This window comes from Hylobates moloch, unplaced genomic scaffold (assembly GCF_009828535.3).
Source record: "Hylobates moloch isolate HMO894 unplaced genomic scaffold, HMol_V3 SCAFFOLD_23, whole genome shotgun sequence".
Taxonomy (NCBI): domain Eukaryota; kingdom Metazoa; phylum Chordata; class Mammalia; order Primates; family Hylobatidae; genus Hylobates; species Hylobates moloch.
Genome location: NW_026652298.1, coordinates 31,903,302 through 31,919,455, shown reverse-complemented (window position 1 = coordinate 31,919,455; position 16,154 = coordinate 31,903,302). Strand labels below are relative to the sequence as shown.

At 39.6% G+C, this 16,154-nt stretch overlaps 1 protein-coding gene across 12 annotated transcripts in view; it reads left to right on the top strand.

The window, feature by feature from the left end:
• The window catches only part of ATF7IP2 (activating transcription factor 7 interacting protein 2), a 130,743-nt gene that overhangs the window by 59,834 nt on the left and 54,755 nt on the right, over window positions 1-16,154 (top strand). Inside the window, exons 1-2 of one of the 12 annotated variants that reach the window (XM_058433956.1) lie at window positions 5,623-5,663; window positions 10,611-10,653. The exons of 8 other annotated variants lie outside the window; for them this stretch is intronic. The gene's annotated coding sequence lies outside the window, so the exon portion shown is untranslated. Of the gene's footprint in view, window positions 1-5,622; window positions 5,664-10,517; window positions 10,654-10,709; window positions 10,733-16,154 lie in introns of those variants that run through there. 3 more of the 12 variants (XM_058433949.1, XM_032144860.2, XM_058433955.1) reach the window with 3 other exon arrangements.

Sequence of the window (16,154 nt, the reverse complement as noted above, 5' to 3'; positions counted from 1 at the left end):
GCCTAAGTCAATGTCTATGTTGGAGATAAATGCTCGGTGTCACAAAGTGAAACCAGCACTCAGGCAAAAGTTTTCCCAGCAAGGCAATTTACTTCTGCAGAAGGGTGCTGCTGGTGTCAATCATAATCACAAGAGCACACTGAACAAAGGAGGGAAAGGGTTTTTATTCTTGTTCCCCTACATCTGTATCCATCTCCCACGGGTGAGGGGTAGGCAGGTCAGACTGCACATTCTAAGTTGACCTGATTGGCTATTTGTGGGTATTTTCCCAAATAAGGAAGGGAAGGGGGATGTGAGTTACAGTGGTGGGACATGTGGTTTCAAAGGGTGGAATGGGTACAGAGTGAGCAACCAAGGGAACAGATGTGAGTTATTGATTAGAGCTGATAGGAAGGTTGTTTACAGTAATTAGGGGCAAGGAGGCATGGAGAACAAGAAAGTTGACTTTGAGAACAAAGAATAAGGAAGTTAACAAGCTAAACCTTTGAAAAGGAATTTATTATATCTTACATCTAGAAGGGTTTTTCTGATGTTATCTTCTAGAATTTTTATAGTTTCAGGTCTTAGATTTAAATCCTTGATCCATCTTTTTTTTTTTTTTTTTAATCGAGACGGAGGCTTGCTCTGTTGCCCAGGCTGGAGTGCAGTGGCATGATCTCCGCTCACTGCAAGCTCCGCCTCCCAGGTTCACACCATTCTCCTGCCTCAGCCTCCTGAGTAGCTGGGACTACAGGCACCTGCAACCACGCCCAGCTAATTTTTTGTATTTTTAATAGGGTTTCACAGTGTTAGCCACGATGATCTTGATCTCCTGACCTCGTGGTCCGCCTGCCTGGGCCTCCCAAAGTGCTGGGATTACAGGCGTGAGCCAACGCGCCCGGCCTCCTTGATTCATCTTGAGTTGATTTTTGTCTAAGTTGAGAGATGTGGCTTGCCAGTTATCCCAACACCATTTGTTGAATAGAGTGCCCTTTCCCCACTTTGTTTTTGTTTGCTGTGTCAAAGCTCAGTTGACTGTAAGTATTTGATTTTCTCAGTTCTCTATCCTGTTCCATTGGTCTTTATGCCTATTTTTATACCAGTAGCATGCTGTTTTTGGTGACTATGGCCTTATAATGTAGTTTGAAATCAGGTAATGTGATGCCTCCAGATATGTTCTTTTTGCTTAGTCTTGCTTTGGCTATACAGGCTCTTTTTTGGTTCCATATGAATTTAGGATTCTTTTTTCTAGTTTTGTGAAGAAGATGGTGGTATTTTGATGGGAATTGCATTGAATTTTTAGATTGCCCTTGGCAGTGTGGTCATTTTCACAGTATTGTCTCTACCCATCCATGAGCAGGGGATGTGTTTCCATTTGTTTGTGTCATCTATGATTTATTTCAGCAGTGTTTTGTAGCTTTCCTTGTAGAGGTCTTTTGACTCCTTGGTTAGGTATATTCCTAAGTTGTTTTTTTTTTGTTTGTTTCGTTTTTGTTTTTTTTTTTTTTTCCCCCAGCTATTGTAAAAGGCATTGAGTTCTGGATTTGTTTCTCAGCTTGGTTGCTGCTGGTGTATAGGAGAGCTACTGATTTGTGTACAGTAATTTTGTATCCAGAAACTTTGCTGAGTTCTTTTGTTAGTTTGGGAGCTTTTTGGAGGACTCTTTAGGGTTTTCTAGGTATACAGTCACATCATCAGCACACAGTGACAGTTTGACTTCCTCTTTATCAATTTGGATGCCCTTTATTTCTTTCTCTTGTCTGATTGCTCTGGCTAGGAAGAGAAGTGGTGAGAGTAGGCATCCTTGTCTTGTTTCATTTCTCAGAGGGAATGCTTTCAACGTTTCCCCATTTAGTATTATGTTGGCTGTGGATTTGTCATAGATGGCTTTTATTACATTGAGGTATGTCCTCTGTATGCCAACTTTGCTGAACGTTTTAATCATAAAGGGATGCTGGATTTTGTTGAATCCTTTTTCTGTGTTTATTTGGAGATAATTGTGTAATTTTTGTTTTTAATTCTTGTTATGTGGTGTATCACATTTATTGAATTGCATATGTGAAACCACCCCTGCATTTCTGGTATGAAACCCACTTGATCATGGTGGGTTATCTTTTTGTTATGTTGTTGGATTCAGTTAGCTAGTTAAGGATTTTGTTAAGGATTTTTGCATCTATGTTCATCAGGGATATTGTTCTGTAGTTTCCTGTTTTGATTATGTCCTTTGCTGGTTTTTGTATTAGGGTGACACTGGCTTCATAGAATGATTTAGGGAGGATTCCCTCTGTCTCTATCTTTTGGAATAGAGTCAGGATTGGTACCAATTTTTCTTTGAATGCCTGGTATGATTCAGCTGTGAATCTGTCTGGTACTGGGCCTTTTTTTTTTTTTTTTTTGGTTTTTTTTTTTTTTTTTGTTGTTGTTGTTGTTTTGTTTTGTTTTTTTGAGACAGAGTCTGGGTGTGTCGCCCAGGCTGGAGTGTAGTGGCACAGTCTTGGCTCAAGCAATTCTCCTGCCTCAGCCTCCAAAGTAGCTGGGATTACAGGCGCATGCCACCATTCCCGGCTAATTTTATATTTTTAGTAGAGATGTGGTTTCACCATGTTGGCCAGGCTGGTTTGAACTCCTGACCTCTGGTGATCCACCCACCTTGGACTCTCAAAGTGCTGGGATTACAGGTGTGAGCCACTGCGCCTGGCCTATGTTGGCAATTTTTTAATTGCCGTGTCAATCTCACTGCATGTTACTGGTCTTTCAGGGTATCTGCTTCTTCCTGATTTAAGCTAGGAGGGTTGTATCTTTCTGGGAATTTATCCATCTCCTCTAGGTTTTCTAGTTTATATGCGTAAAGGTGTTGAATTAGCCTTGAATGATCTTTTATATCTCTGTGGTGTCAGTTGTAATATCTCCCATTTTGTTTCTAATTGAGCTTATTTGGTTTTTTTTTCCTCAGCTTTTCTTTTTCTATTAATTTTATTAACCTTTACAAATAACCAGCTTTTTGTTTCATTTATCTTTTTTTTTTGGTTGTTTGTTTTTATTATTATCCTTTTAAGTTCTAGGGTACATGTGCACAACCTACAGGTTTGTTACATAGGTATACATGTGACATATTGGTTTGCTGCACCCATTAACTCATCTCATTTATCTTTTGTACTTTTTTTTTGTTTCAATTTCATTTAGCTCTGCTCTGATCTTAGTTATATTCTTTCTTGTGCTGTGTTTGGGTTTGGTTTGTTCTTGTTTCTCTAGTTCCTTGAGATGTGACCTTAGATTGTCTGTTTGTGCTCTTTCAGACTTTTTGATTTAGGCATTTAGGGCCATGAACTTTCCTCCTAGTACCGCCTTTGCTATATCTCAGAAGTTTTATAGGTTGTATCTCTATTGTCATTCAGTTTGAAGAACTTTTTAATTTCCATCTTGATTCCATTGTTGACCCAGTGATCATTCAGGAGCAGGTTATTTAATTTCTATGTGTTTGCCTGGTTTTGAAGGATCCTTTTGGAGTTGATTTCCAGTTTTTTTCCACTATGGTCTGAGAGAGTGCTTGATATAATTTCAGTTTTATTAAATTTATTGAGGCTTGTTTTGTAGCCTGTCATATGGTCTACCTTGGAGAAAGTTCCATGTGTAATGAATAGATTGTATATTCTGCAGTTGTTGGGTAGAATGTTCTGTAAATATCTGTTGAGTCCATTTGTTTCAGGGTATAGTTTAAATCCATTGTTTCTTTGTTGACTTTCTGTCTTAATGACCTGTCTAGTACTGTCAGTGGAGTTGAAGTCCCTTCCTATTACTGTGTTGCTGTCTATCTCATTTCTTAAGTTTAGTAGTAATTGTTTTATCAGTTTGGGAACTCCAGTGTTAGGTACTTATATATTTAGGATTGTGATATTTTTCTGTTGGATAATGCTTTTTATCATTATATAATGTCCCTCTTTGTCTTTTTTAAGTGCTGTTGCTTTAAAGTTTGTTTTATCTGATATAAGAATAGCTACTCCTGCTCGCTTTTGATATTCATTTGCATAGAATATCTTTTTCCACCCCTTTACCCTAAGCTTATGTGAGCCCTTATGTGTTAGATGAGTCTCTTCAAAGCAGGAGATAGTTGGTTTGTGAATTCTCATCCATTCTGCAAATCCGTGTCTTTTAAGTGGAGCATTTAGGCCATTTACATTTAATGTTAATGATATGGTTTGGCTGTGTCCGTACTAAAATCTCAACTTGAATTGTATCTCCCAGAATTCCCATGTGTTGTGGGAGGGACCCAGGGGGAGGTAATTGAAACATGGGGGCCAGTCTTTCCCATGCTGTTCTCATGATAGTGAATAAGTCTCATGAGATCTGATGGGTTTATCAGGGGTTTCCGCTTTTGCTGCTTCCTCATTTTTCTCTTGCCACCTCCATGTCAGAAGTGCATTTCACCTCCCACCGTGGTTCTGAGACATCCCCAGCCATGTGGAATTGTAAGTCCAATTAAACCTCTTTTTCTTCTCAGTCTCAGGTATGTCTTTATCAGCAGCATGAAAATTGACTAATACAGTTAGTGTTTAGTTATGAGGTACTATTCTGTTCATCATGCTGTTTGTTGCCTTTATACCTTGGTTTTTTGTTTTGTTTATTGTATTTTTGCTTTACAGGTCCTGTGAGATTTATGCTTTAAAGAGGTTCTGTTTTGATGTGTTTCCAAGATATGTTTCAAGATTTAGAGCTCCTTATAGCAGTTTTTACAGTGTTAGCTTGGTAGTGATGAATTCACTCATCATTTGTTTGTCTGAAAAAGACTGTATGTTTCCTTAATTTATGAAGCTTAGTTTTGCTGGATACAAAACTCTTAGCTGATAATTGTTTTGTTAAGGAGGCTGAAGATAGGGCCCCAAATCCTTCAAGCTAGAAGGGTTTGCCGAGAAATCTGCTGTTTATCTGATAGGTTTTCATTTATAGATTACCTGGTGCTTTTGCCTTACATACCTTACATAAGATAGGTTTTCCTTTATAGATTACATAAGATAGCTTTTCCTTACATAAGATAGGTTTTCCTTTATAGATTATCTGGTGCTTTTGCCTTACAGCTCATAAGATTCTTTCCTTCATCTCACCTTTAGATAATCTGATGCCAGTGTGCCTAGGTGATGCTCTTTTTGTGATGAATTTCCCAGGTGTTCTTTGAGTTTATTGTATTTGGATATATAGGTTTTTAACAAGGCCTGGGAAGTTTTCCTTGATTATTCTCCCAGATATGTTTTCTAAACTTTTAGCTTTCTCTTCTTCCTCAGGAATGCTGATTATTCTTAGGTTTGGTTGTTTAACAGAATCTCAGACTTCTTGGAGGCTTTGTTCATATTTTCTTATTCTTTTTTCTTTGTCTTTGTTGGATTGGGTTAATTCAAAAACCTTGTCTTCAAGCTCTAAAGTTTTCTTCTGCTTGTTCAATTCTGTTGCTGAGACTTTCCAGAGCATTTTGCATTTCTATAAATGTGTCCATTATTTCCTGAAGTTTTGATTGTTTTTTATTTATGCTATTTCACTGAAGATTTCTCCCCTTATTTCTTGTATGATTTTTTTGATTTCCTTAAATTGGGCTTCACTTTTCTCTGGTGCCTCCTTGATTAGCTTAATAACTGACCGTCTGAATTCTTTTTCAGGTAATTCAGGGATTTCTTCTTGGTTTGGATCCACTGCTGGTGAGCTAGTGTGATTGTGTGTGTGTGTGTGTGTGTGTGTGTGTGTGTGTTGATGGGGGGGATGTTAAGGAACCTTGTTTTGTCATATTACCAGAGTTGGTTTTCTGGTTCCTTCCCATTTGGGTAGGCTCTGTCAGAGGAAAGCTTTAGGGGTCAATACTGTTGTTCAGATTCTTTTGTCCCACAGGATATTCCCTCGATGTAGTACTCTTCCCTTTTTCCTAGGAATGTGGCTTTCTGAGAGCCGAGCTGTAGTGATTGTTACCTCTCTTTAAAATTAAATACCTAGTAACTAACTGAAGATGTGAAAGATACCTACAATGAAGACTGTAAAACACTGATGAAAGAAATTGAAGAGGACACAAAAATTGAAAGATATTTCCTGTTTATGGATTAGAAAAATCGATATTGTTAAAATATTCATACTACTTAAAGCAGTCTGCAGATTCAGTGCAGTCCCTATCAAAGCATCGATGACATTCTTCACAGAAATAGAGAAAACAATCCTAAAATTAGTGTGGAACCACAGAAGAGTGAGAATAGCCAACACTATTCTGAACAAAAAGAAGAAAACTGAAGGAATCACATTACCTTACTTGAAGTTATACTGCAGAGCTATAGTAACCAAAACAGCATGGTACTAGCATAAAAACAGACCAAACAGTAGAACAGAATAGATATCCCAGAAACAAATCCATATACCTACAGTGGGTGAGCTCACGTTTGACAAAGATGTCAAGAACAAACATTTGCGAGAAGACAGTCTCTTCAATAAATGGTGCTGGGAAAACTGGATATTCACATACAGAAGAATGAAATTAGATCTGTTATCTCTCACTGTATATAAAAAGGCAAAATGGATTACTTAAATCTAAGACCCCCAACTGAAACTACTAGAAGAAATCATTGGGGAAACTGTTTAGGACATTGTTCTGGGCAAAAGAATTTTCTTAAGCATTGGTAACCAAATGAAAAATGGACAAATTGGATCACTTCAAGTTAAGCTTCTGCACAGCAAAGGAAACAGTCTACAAAGTAAAGAGACAAGGCACAGAATGGGAGAAAATATTTGTAAACTACATGTTTGACATGGCATTAATAACCAGAATTTAAGAAGCTCATACAACTCTGTAGGAAAGAACCTAGTAATCCAATTATACAGTGGTAACACCTGAGTAGACATTTCTCAAAAGGAGAGATAACAAATGGAAAACAGGCATGTGAATAGCTGCCTAACATCGTTGATCATCAACAAAATGCAAATCAAAGCTACAGTGAGATATCACACCTCATTTAAAATAGCTTTTATTCAAAAGACAGGTAATATGAAATGCTGGTGAGGATGTGTAGAAAGGGAATCCTTGTACATTGTTGACCGGGATGTAAATTTGTACAACTAGTATGGAGACCAGTTTGGAGGTCCCTTAAAAAACTAAAAATAGAGCTACCATGCAATCCAGAAATCCCGCTGCTGAATATATACCCAAATGAAAGGAAATCAGTATATCAAAGGAATATCTGCAATTTGATGTTTATTGCAGCACTGTTCACAATAGCCAAGATTTGGAAACAACCTAAGTGCTCATCAGCAGATAAATGGATAAAGAAAATGTGGTACATATACACAATAGAATACCATTCAACCATGAAAAAGAATGAGATCTGTCATTTGCAACAACGTGGATGGATCTAGAGGTCATTATCTTCAGTGAAATAAGCCAGGCACAGAAAGACACACTTACGTTCTCACTTATTTGTGGGAGCTAAAAATTAAAACATTTGAATTTATGGTGAGAATAGAAGGATGGTTACCATAGGCTGGGAAAGGTATTTTGTGTTGGGGAAGAAGGTGAGGATGGTTAATGGGTATAAAAATTAGTTAGAATGGGCCAGACACAGTGGCTTACACCTGTGATCCTAGCACTTTGGGAGGCCAAGGCAGGTGGATCACCTGAAGCCAGGAGTTCAAGACCAGCCTGGCCAACATGGTGAAACTGCCTCTCTACTAAAAAATACAAAAGTTAGCCTGTTGTGGTAGTGATGGGCACCTGTAATCCCAGCTACTCAGGAGGCTGAGGCAGCAGAATCACATGAACCCAGTAGGCAGAGGTTGTAGTGAGCCAAGATCACACCATTGCACTCCAGCTTGGGCAACAGAGCAAGACTCTGTCTCAAAAAAAAAAAAAAAAAAAAAGTAGTTAGAATGAATTAAGACCTAGTAACCTAGTATTTAATTGCACAACTGGGTGACTGTAGTCATCAATAATTTAGTTGTGCATTTAAAAATAACTAAGACTATAATTGGATTGTTTGTAACACAAAGGATAAATGCTTCAGGGGATAGATACCCTATTTACCAATGTGATTATTACACATTACATTTCCGTATCAAAGTATCTTACGTACCCACAGAAGTTACAAATTAAAACTGGAAATGAAGCCTCATGAAAGTATAAGAATGAGAGGTCATATAAAACAATCACATAAAGGAAGAAGAGAAAGGAATCAAATGGCAACACAATGTAATTCCATTATACCACAAAGACGAGGAAAACAAGGAAAGAATTTATACAACAACTAGGTAATAATCGATAATGTGACAGGATCAAAACCTCTCATATTAACATTGAATCTGAATGGATGAAAAGCTCCACTGAAAAGAGAGATTGATGGGACGGATTTTCAAAACCCATCAACTACATATATGCTGCTTATGAGAAACATCTTACATGGGAAGACACATTTAGACTCAAGTTGAAGGGGTAGAAGAAGATATACTGTGCAATGGAAACCAAAATTGAGCAGGAGCAGCTATACATATCTCACATACAATTAGCTTTAAATCAAAAGCAGTAAAGAAAGACAAACGATCATTATTTAATGATAAAGGGATCAGTTCAACAAGAGGATATAACAATCCTAAATATGCATGCACTGGACACTGGACCACCCAGATTCATTAAATATTACTATAGTTAAAGAGAGACAGCTGAACAATAGTGGTAGGGAACAACACCACACTCATACTAGACAGAAATTGATAATCTGATCCTAAAATTCATGTGGAAATTCAAGGGACCACAATAGCCAAAACAGTCTTCCCCAAGAATGACAAAGTTGGAGGACTTACATATCCTGAATTCCAAACTTCTCACAAATGACAGTAATCAAGATAATGTGGTACAGACCTACACACAAATCGAATAGAATCGTGAACCCAGAAATACACCTTCTCATTTAAAGTCAATTTGTTTTTTATAAGGGTGTCATAAAAAGGTAAGTAATGGTGTTTTAAAATTGCGCTGGAACAATTGGATGCCCACATCGGTTGTGGAGACCGTAACCTAGTGGCACTAGAGGAATTAAAGACACACACACAAATATAGAGTGCAGAGTGGGAATCAAGGCTGACAGCCTTCAAAGCTGAGAGCCACAAGCAGAGTTCTACCCACATATTTATTGACAGCAAGCCAGTGGTAAGCGTTGTTTCTATAGAATATGGATTAACTAAAATGGGAAACAAAGGGATGGGCTCTAGCTAGTTATCTGCAGCAGAATATGTCCTTAAGGCACAGATCACTCATGCTATTGTTTGTGGTTCAGGAACGCCTTAAGCAGTTTTCCACCCCAGGTGGTCAGGTATTCCTTGCCCTCATTCTGGTAAACCAACAACCTTCAGCGTGGGCGTCATAGCTCTCACAAGCATGTCACACTGCTGCAGAGATTCTGTTTATGGCCAGTTTTGGGGCCTGTTTATGGCCAGATTTGGGGGCCTGTTCCCAACATGTCCCCTTTTTTTGTTTTTGCAAGATAATAAAAGCAAAGGCGGTTTTATCACGGTGAGCTACTTCTCGCAGGAGTCGGGATCCACATCTGCAGACTATACAAAGACAACACAGTTTAAAAACACAGTCATCATTGAAATCACAGAGCCTCCAAGTGTTTTTATCCATTTTAATGGGTTAATAGCTGCTAATCTGTCTGCAGCTCCTTCAAGCACTCCAGTTCCTGGCATTAAGGTCAGGTGTGCCTGGGATGCTTTAAATATTTGTTCTTACAGTTTTGCAATATCCAAAGACAAGTTTGTAGAGTATCCTTGTAGATGCTTTTTTATTCTTTCCCAAGTTTTGATCTTATTAAGAGCCATTAATAGTTTCCACAAATCCTTTTGTTTAGCTCCTAGAGTTGGCCATATCATTTGAGGTTGAGGTGCCACTATACTGCCATGTTTCCAGATAATAGGAACTCTTGCCATACTTCTTACCATTTCTACCATCTGACCGTTTTGTTCAGACCAACAGAACATAGTGTGGCCATGGCATGCAGACTGAGAGGTACAATTCGTGCTAAACATCCCCTTAGGGGACCAATCAATAATGATTCCATGGGAATCGTTTCACAGCACCTCTGCCTGTTTTGCAATGCAATCTTCCCAAACAAGTACGTTCATTTTTTCAGGCCACGTCCAGTTCTCTTTACAAACAGGTTTTTGATGGTGGTATGCCTCAATTATAGGAGGAGATTTATTATGGTAAATAGTGAGACCAGAAAGCATGTGTAACTGTGTCATAGAGTGATTACATCCAGGCATTACTGCCAGCCAAGTTTGATAGTGAGTGGGTAGGCAACTAGTGGCCTTTCCCAAACAGATAGGTGAATGTTCAAATCCTAAAGAAATATTCCTAACAGTTCCTTCCTCATGTGGGTGAGACAGGCCTCTATTATCTGTAGGACCGAGCATCTAAGAGCTATCATTAGTGTATATCTCCACTGGGGGGTCCAGCAAGTTACAGGCCGTAGAAGTGGTCGAAAAGGTAAATATACCCAATAAGTGTAATTGTTCTCTGTGTCAGCCCTTGCTAAAGGAATACTCATGGCAGTGGTGATCACCGCTATCATAACTGTCATTAAATTACTCATTGTGATTCATTGTCCCGCTTTCCTCAGGTTTTCTTCCGCCATCTGTGACAGCTTCTTGTTCTGTCCCCAGGTAGGTGGCTGCATTTGACAGGTGTTGCTCGTGACAGTTGGGATCCTCCTCAGTGTCACTCTCAACATGGCTGCAACTGGTGGGTCTTTGGGATCCTCCCAAAACCTCTTCTGGAGTATCTGGCTCATAGTAAGGCTTTAGGTGTCTCAGTGGCACCCAAATTGGCTGTTGATTCGGTCCTGGCAAAACACAAGCATAGCCACTACCCCAAGTTATTATTTTACCTGTTTCCCAACTTTTTGTTATTGCATCTCTCCACCAAACAAGTTGTTCTGCTTCTGTCTTTGCAGTTGGTTTCTGTAGATGCTGTTCAGCTGCTGATAGCATCTGGCCTTTAGGCAGGCTCAAAAAATGTAAAGTCAGTAATGCTAGATTCAGTTGCATATGTGATGTCCTGTAGTCCCTATTTCCCTCCTTTTGCTTTTCCAATGGCTGTTTCAGGGAGAGATTCATTCGTTCCACAATAGGTTGTCCTTGAGAATTACATGGGATGCCAGTAATGTGTTTAATATTCCATACAGAGAAAAATGTAGCTAGAGCTTGGTTAGTATACATAGCCTGGGGCATTGTCCGTTTTAATAGATGCTGGAATGCCCGTCACCGCAAGGTACCATAAAAGGTGATGTTTAACACAGGCAGAAGACTGTCCTGATTGGCATGTAGCCCAGACAAAGTGAGAAAAGGTATCTACACATACATGCACATAAGCTAGTCTCCCAAATGAGAGAACATGGGTGACATCCATTTGCCAAAAAGAATTAGATTCCAATCCACGAGGATTAACTCCTCCTTTAAAAGATGAGGAAGGCACCATTTGGCAAGTTGGGCATCGCTGGATAATAGCTTTAGCTTCTTTCCAGGTAATGCTATACCTGTGTTTGAGACCAGAGGCATTAACATGGGTTAAATTGTGAAAGTGTCTGGCGTTAGATACTGCAGTAGCAACTAGGCGATCAGCCATTTGATTCCTTGCAGTCCAAGGTCCTGGAAGAGGTGTGTGAGCCCTAATGTGAATGATGTAAAAGGGTGCGTTCTACTCCTAACTGCCGTTGGCAGTTGTGAAAATAATCAGTTGTTCATCTGTGTGAAATCGTAACTGAGCATTTTCAATTAATTGTGTGGAATGAACCACCTATGAAGAATCAGAAATCACATTAATAGGCATATCAAAAGCATTCAATACCTCAATTACAGCTACAGGCTCTGCTTTTTGAGCTGCAGTATAGGGCGTCTGAAAAACTTTACCTTTCAAGCTAAAATAAGAAGCTTTACCATTACTAGACCCACCTGTGAAGACATTTTCAGCACCTTCAGTTGGTTTAAATTTAGTTATTTTACGGAGAATCCAATTAGTTAATTTCAAAAATTGAAACAGTTTTGTTTTAGGAAAATGGTTATTGAGAATATCCACAAAGTCAGCTAAGTGAGTTTGCCAAGTAAGACTATTTATAAAAGCTTGCTGTATTTGTGCCTTCTTAAGAGGGACAATGATTTTTCCAGGATCATATCCATGTAATTTAACAATCTGAGTTCTCTCATTTCCTATCACAATAGTGATTTGATCTCAATAAGGAGTTAGAGTCCATTAATTAGTATGTGGAAGAAAAGCCATTCTACAAGATCTTGCTCTTGAACAATAACACCAGTAGGTGAATCTGAGTTGAAAAAATTAGCAAATCTAGAGTCTTCTCTGGATCTTTTCTACTTATTTGAGCCTTATGCACTTGCTTCTCAATTAGCTGTAACTCTGCCTCAGCCTCCTTTGTTAATTGCTGAGGGCTATTGTGACTAGGATCTCCTCTAAGGGTAGAAAATAGATTACTCATGGCATAGGTAGGAATGTGTAGAGCAGGTTGTATCCAATTAATGTCCCCTAGTAATTTTTGAAAGTCATTTAATGTTTTCAATTGATCCATATGTATGGTTGCTTTCTGTAGCACGACGGTAATGTCATTTACTAAGGTCCCCAAGTAGGAGTAAGGAGTAGTAGTCTGAATTTTGTCAGGAGCTGTAATTAAACCAGCACAAGAAATCGAAATTTGCAAGTGATTGTAAGATTGGAGTTATAATTCTCTAGTGGGGCAGCACAAAGTATATCATCCATATAATGAATGATGTAACACTGAACATTTTTTACGCGTAGATTCAATTGCTTGCACCACATACGTCTGGCAAATTGTTGGACTGTTTAACATGCCTTGTGGCAACACTTTCCAATGAAAATGCTTAGCAGGCTGCAGGTTGTTTACCATAGGAATTGTAAATGCAGGCCATTCACAGTCTTGCTCAGCTAAGGGGATAGTAAAGAAAAGTCTTTTAAATCTATGACTCTTAAAGGCCAATTTTTCAGAATCATAGCAGGAGAAGGCAGTCCTGGCTGCAATGCCCCCATAGGTTGTGTAACTGAATTAATGGCCCTTAAGTCAGTTAACATTCTCCATTTACCTGATTTTGTCTTATGAAAACTGGAGAATTCCAAGGGGAAAATGTTGGAGCTATGTGTCCTTTTTCTAATTGTTCAGTAACTAAGTCCTCTAAAGCCTCCAGTTTTTCCTTGCTGAGCAGCCATTGTTCTATCCAAATTGGCTTATCTGTTAACCATTTTAAAGGTATAGGTTCTGGAGGCTTAACAGTGGCCACCATCAAAAATGATATCCTAAACCTTGGTGGGAACTTTGTCTTTCCACCTGAAGCGGTTCCTTCAAACTTTGCAAATTTTTTCCTAGCCCCATACCAGGAACATACCCCGTTTCATGCATCATATGTTGACTTTGAGGGCTGTATAACCGCTCTGGAATTAGAACGTGTTCTCCTCATTGTTGTAATAAATCTCTCCCCCATAAATTTATAGGTATAGAAGTTACAATTGGTTGAATAGTCCCAGGTTGTCCATCGGGCCCTTCACAATGCAAGATATAACTACTTTGATATACTTCAGGGGCTTTACTAACTTCAACTGTGTTAAATTGAGCAGGTTGAATTGGCCATGAGGACAGCCAGTGCTGTAAAGAAATGAATGAAATGTCCGTTCCTGTATCTACCAGACTTTTAAATTTCTTTCCCTGAATAGTTATTTCACAGATAGGACGTTTATCAGTAATTTGATTCACCCAATAAGCTGCTTTGCCTTGTTTATTTGTGCTTCCAAATCCTCTTGTTCGTTTAGTTTCACTTTTCCCCATTTCCACGTACGGCACAATCAGGAGCTGTGCTATACACGCTCCTGGCTCTGCTTTCCAGGGAACAGAAGTAGATATAACAATTTGAATTTCCCCATTGTAATCTGAATTAATGACTCCTGTATGTACTTGCACTCCTTTTATTTTATTTTATTTTATTTTATTTATTTATTTTTTTTTTTGAGACGGAGTCTCGCTCTGTCACCCAGGCTGGAGTGCAGTGACGCGATCTCGGCTCACTGCAAGTTCCGCCTCCTGGGTTCACGCCATTCTCCTGCCTCAGCCTCTCCGAGTAGCTGGGACTACAGGCGCCCGCCACCACGCCCGGCTAATTTTTTGTATTTTTAGTAGAGACGGGGTTTCCCGGTGGTCTCCATCTCCTGACCTCGTGATCCGCCTGCCTCGGCCTCCCAAAGTGCTGGGATTACAAGCGTGAGCCACTGCACCCGGCCTACTTGCACTCCTTTTAAATTTAAACTAGACGCCAGGTACAGTGGCTCACACCTGTAATCCCAGCACTTTGGGAGGCCAAGGCAGGCAGATCACGAGGTCAGGAGATCAAGACTATCCTGGCTAACATGGTGAAACTTCGTCTCTACTAAAAATACAAAAAATTAGCCAGGCATGGTGGCGGGTAGCTGTAGTCCCAGCTACCCAGGAGGCTGAGGCAGGAGAATGGCGTGAGCCTGGGAGGCAGAGCTGGCAGCGAGCCAAGACCGCGCCACTGTACTCCAGCCTGGGTGACAGAGCGAGACTCCATCAAATAAATAAATTTATTTATTTAAACTAGACCTACCTAGAAGTAATGCTGGCATCATCTGGTTGGAGACAGCAACATTCTTTAATAGTCCTGTTATAAAAGGAGAACCTGGTCTATATTGATTAATAGCTTAAGTTCTTTTAAGTGTTTTAAAAGGAAAAGGCTCAAACGTAGCTATGATATTTCCCTGTTGATAGGGGTGGTGTATTCTAACAGGGAACTGCCAAGCCTCTATATCACCCTCTTGTCTAGCTTGCTGAATTCCTGCCTCAAAAGAAGTGAGAGCGGTCGCTCGAGGTGCTGCCCAAACAGTTACTGGGGCATCTACTTTTCACCCACTGTCCTCTGGAAAAAGATCTGGAGGGTCAGGCCACTCTTTTTCTTCAAAATAATGAGGGGGTGCAGAAGGGTAGGGACAAACCTTTCCCTCCTTTGCCACTTTAGCTTTAGCTGGCCAACAGACCTGCTCTGTCACCTCTTATGTTACTTCGTTATACCCTCCTTCTCATCATCAGTGTGAAAAGGTTCCAAGGTGGAACGAACCAGAGCCCACACTTGTCCCATTGGTACCCTGATGCTTCCGAGCTCCCCTTCTTCTCACCACAGGGTTTGCTTAAGAGTACTCGGGTGTCCTCCAGCGTAGTTCAACGTTCTCCAGTCGTCGCTCCGGCACACGCGTAGAAATATACAGTGTGAAGCGGAAATCGGGACTGATAGCCTTCATAGCTGAGAGCCACGAACAGAGTTTTACCCACATATTTATTGATAGCAAGCTAGTGATAAGCATTGTTTCTATAGATTATAGTTTAAATCGGGAAACAAAAGGATGGGCTGTGGATAGTTATCTGTAGCGGGAACATGTCTTTAAGGCACAGATCACTCATGCTATTGTTTGCGGTTCTGGAACGCCTTCAGGGGTTTTCCGCCCTGGGTGGGCCAGGTGTTCCTTGCCCTCATTCTGGTAAACGAACAACCTTCAGCGTGGGCATCATAGCCATCACAAGCATGTCACACTGCTGTAGAGATTTTGTTTATGGCTGGTTTTGGGGCCTGTTTATGGCCAGATTTGGGGGCCTGTTCCCAACAGACCCCTATCTCTCACCATAAGCAAAACTTAACTGAAAATGGATCAAAAACCTAAATATAAGCCATTATAAAACTTTTAAATTCTTAGGACCTTGGATTAGGCTGTGATATACTTGCTAAAAACACAGGTAAATGTGTTTTTAAATCTTTAGAAATTATGCTTTATGAAAGTTTTACACTGTTTTCAAAGCATACCATCAAGGAATGGGAAAGACAATCCATATAATGCAAGGGAAAGTTTGTAAATTATATCTTATAAGGGACTTAATCTAAAATATATAAGGAAATCTTACAAGCCAGTAATAAAAAGGCAAATAACACAGTTTTTAAATTCTCAAAGAATCTGCATAGACATTTATCCAAAGAAGATGCACAAGCCTCCAAGAAGTACATGAAAAGATTCTCAACATCATTAGCCGTCAGGTAAATACAAATCAAAATGACAATAAGGCACCACATCAGTTGCCACAGGATGA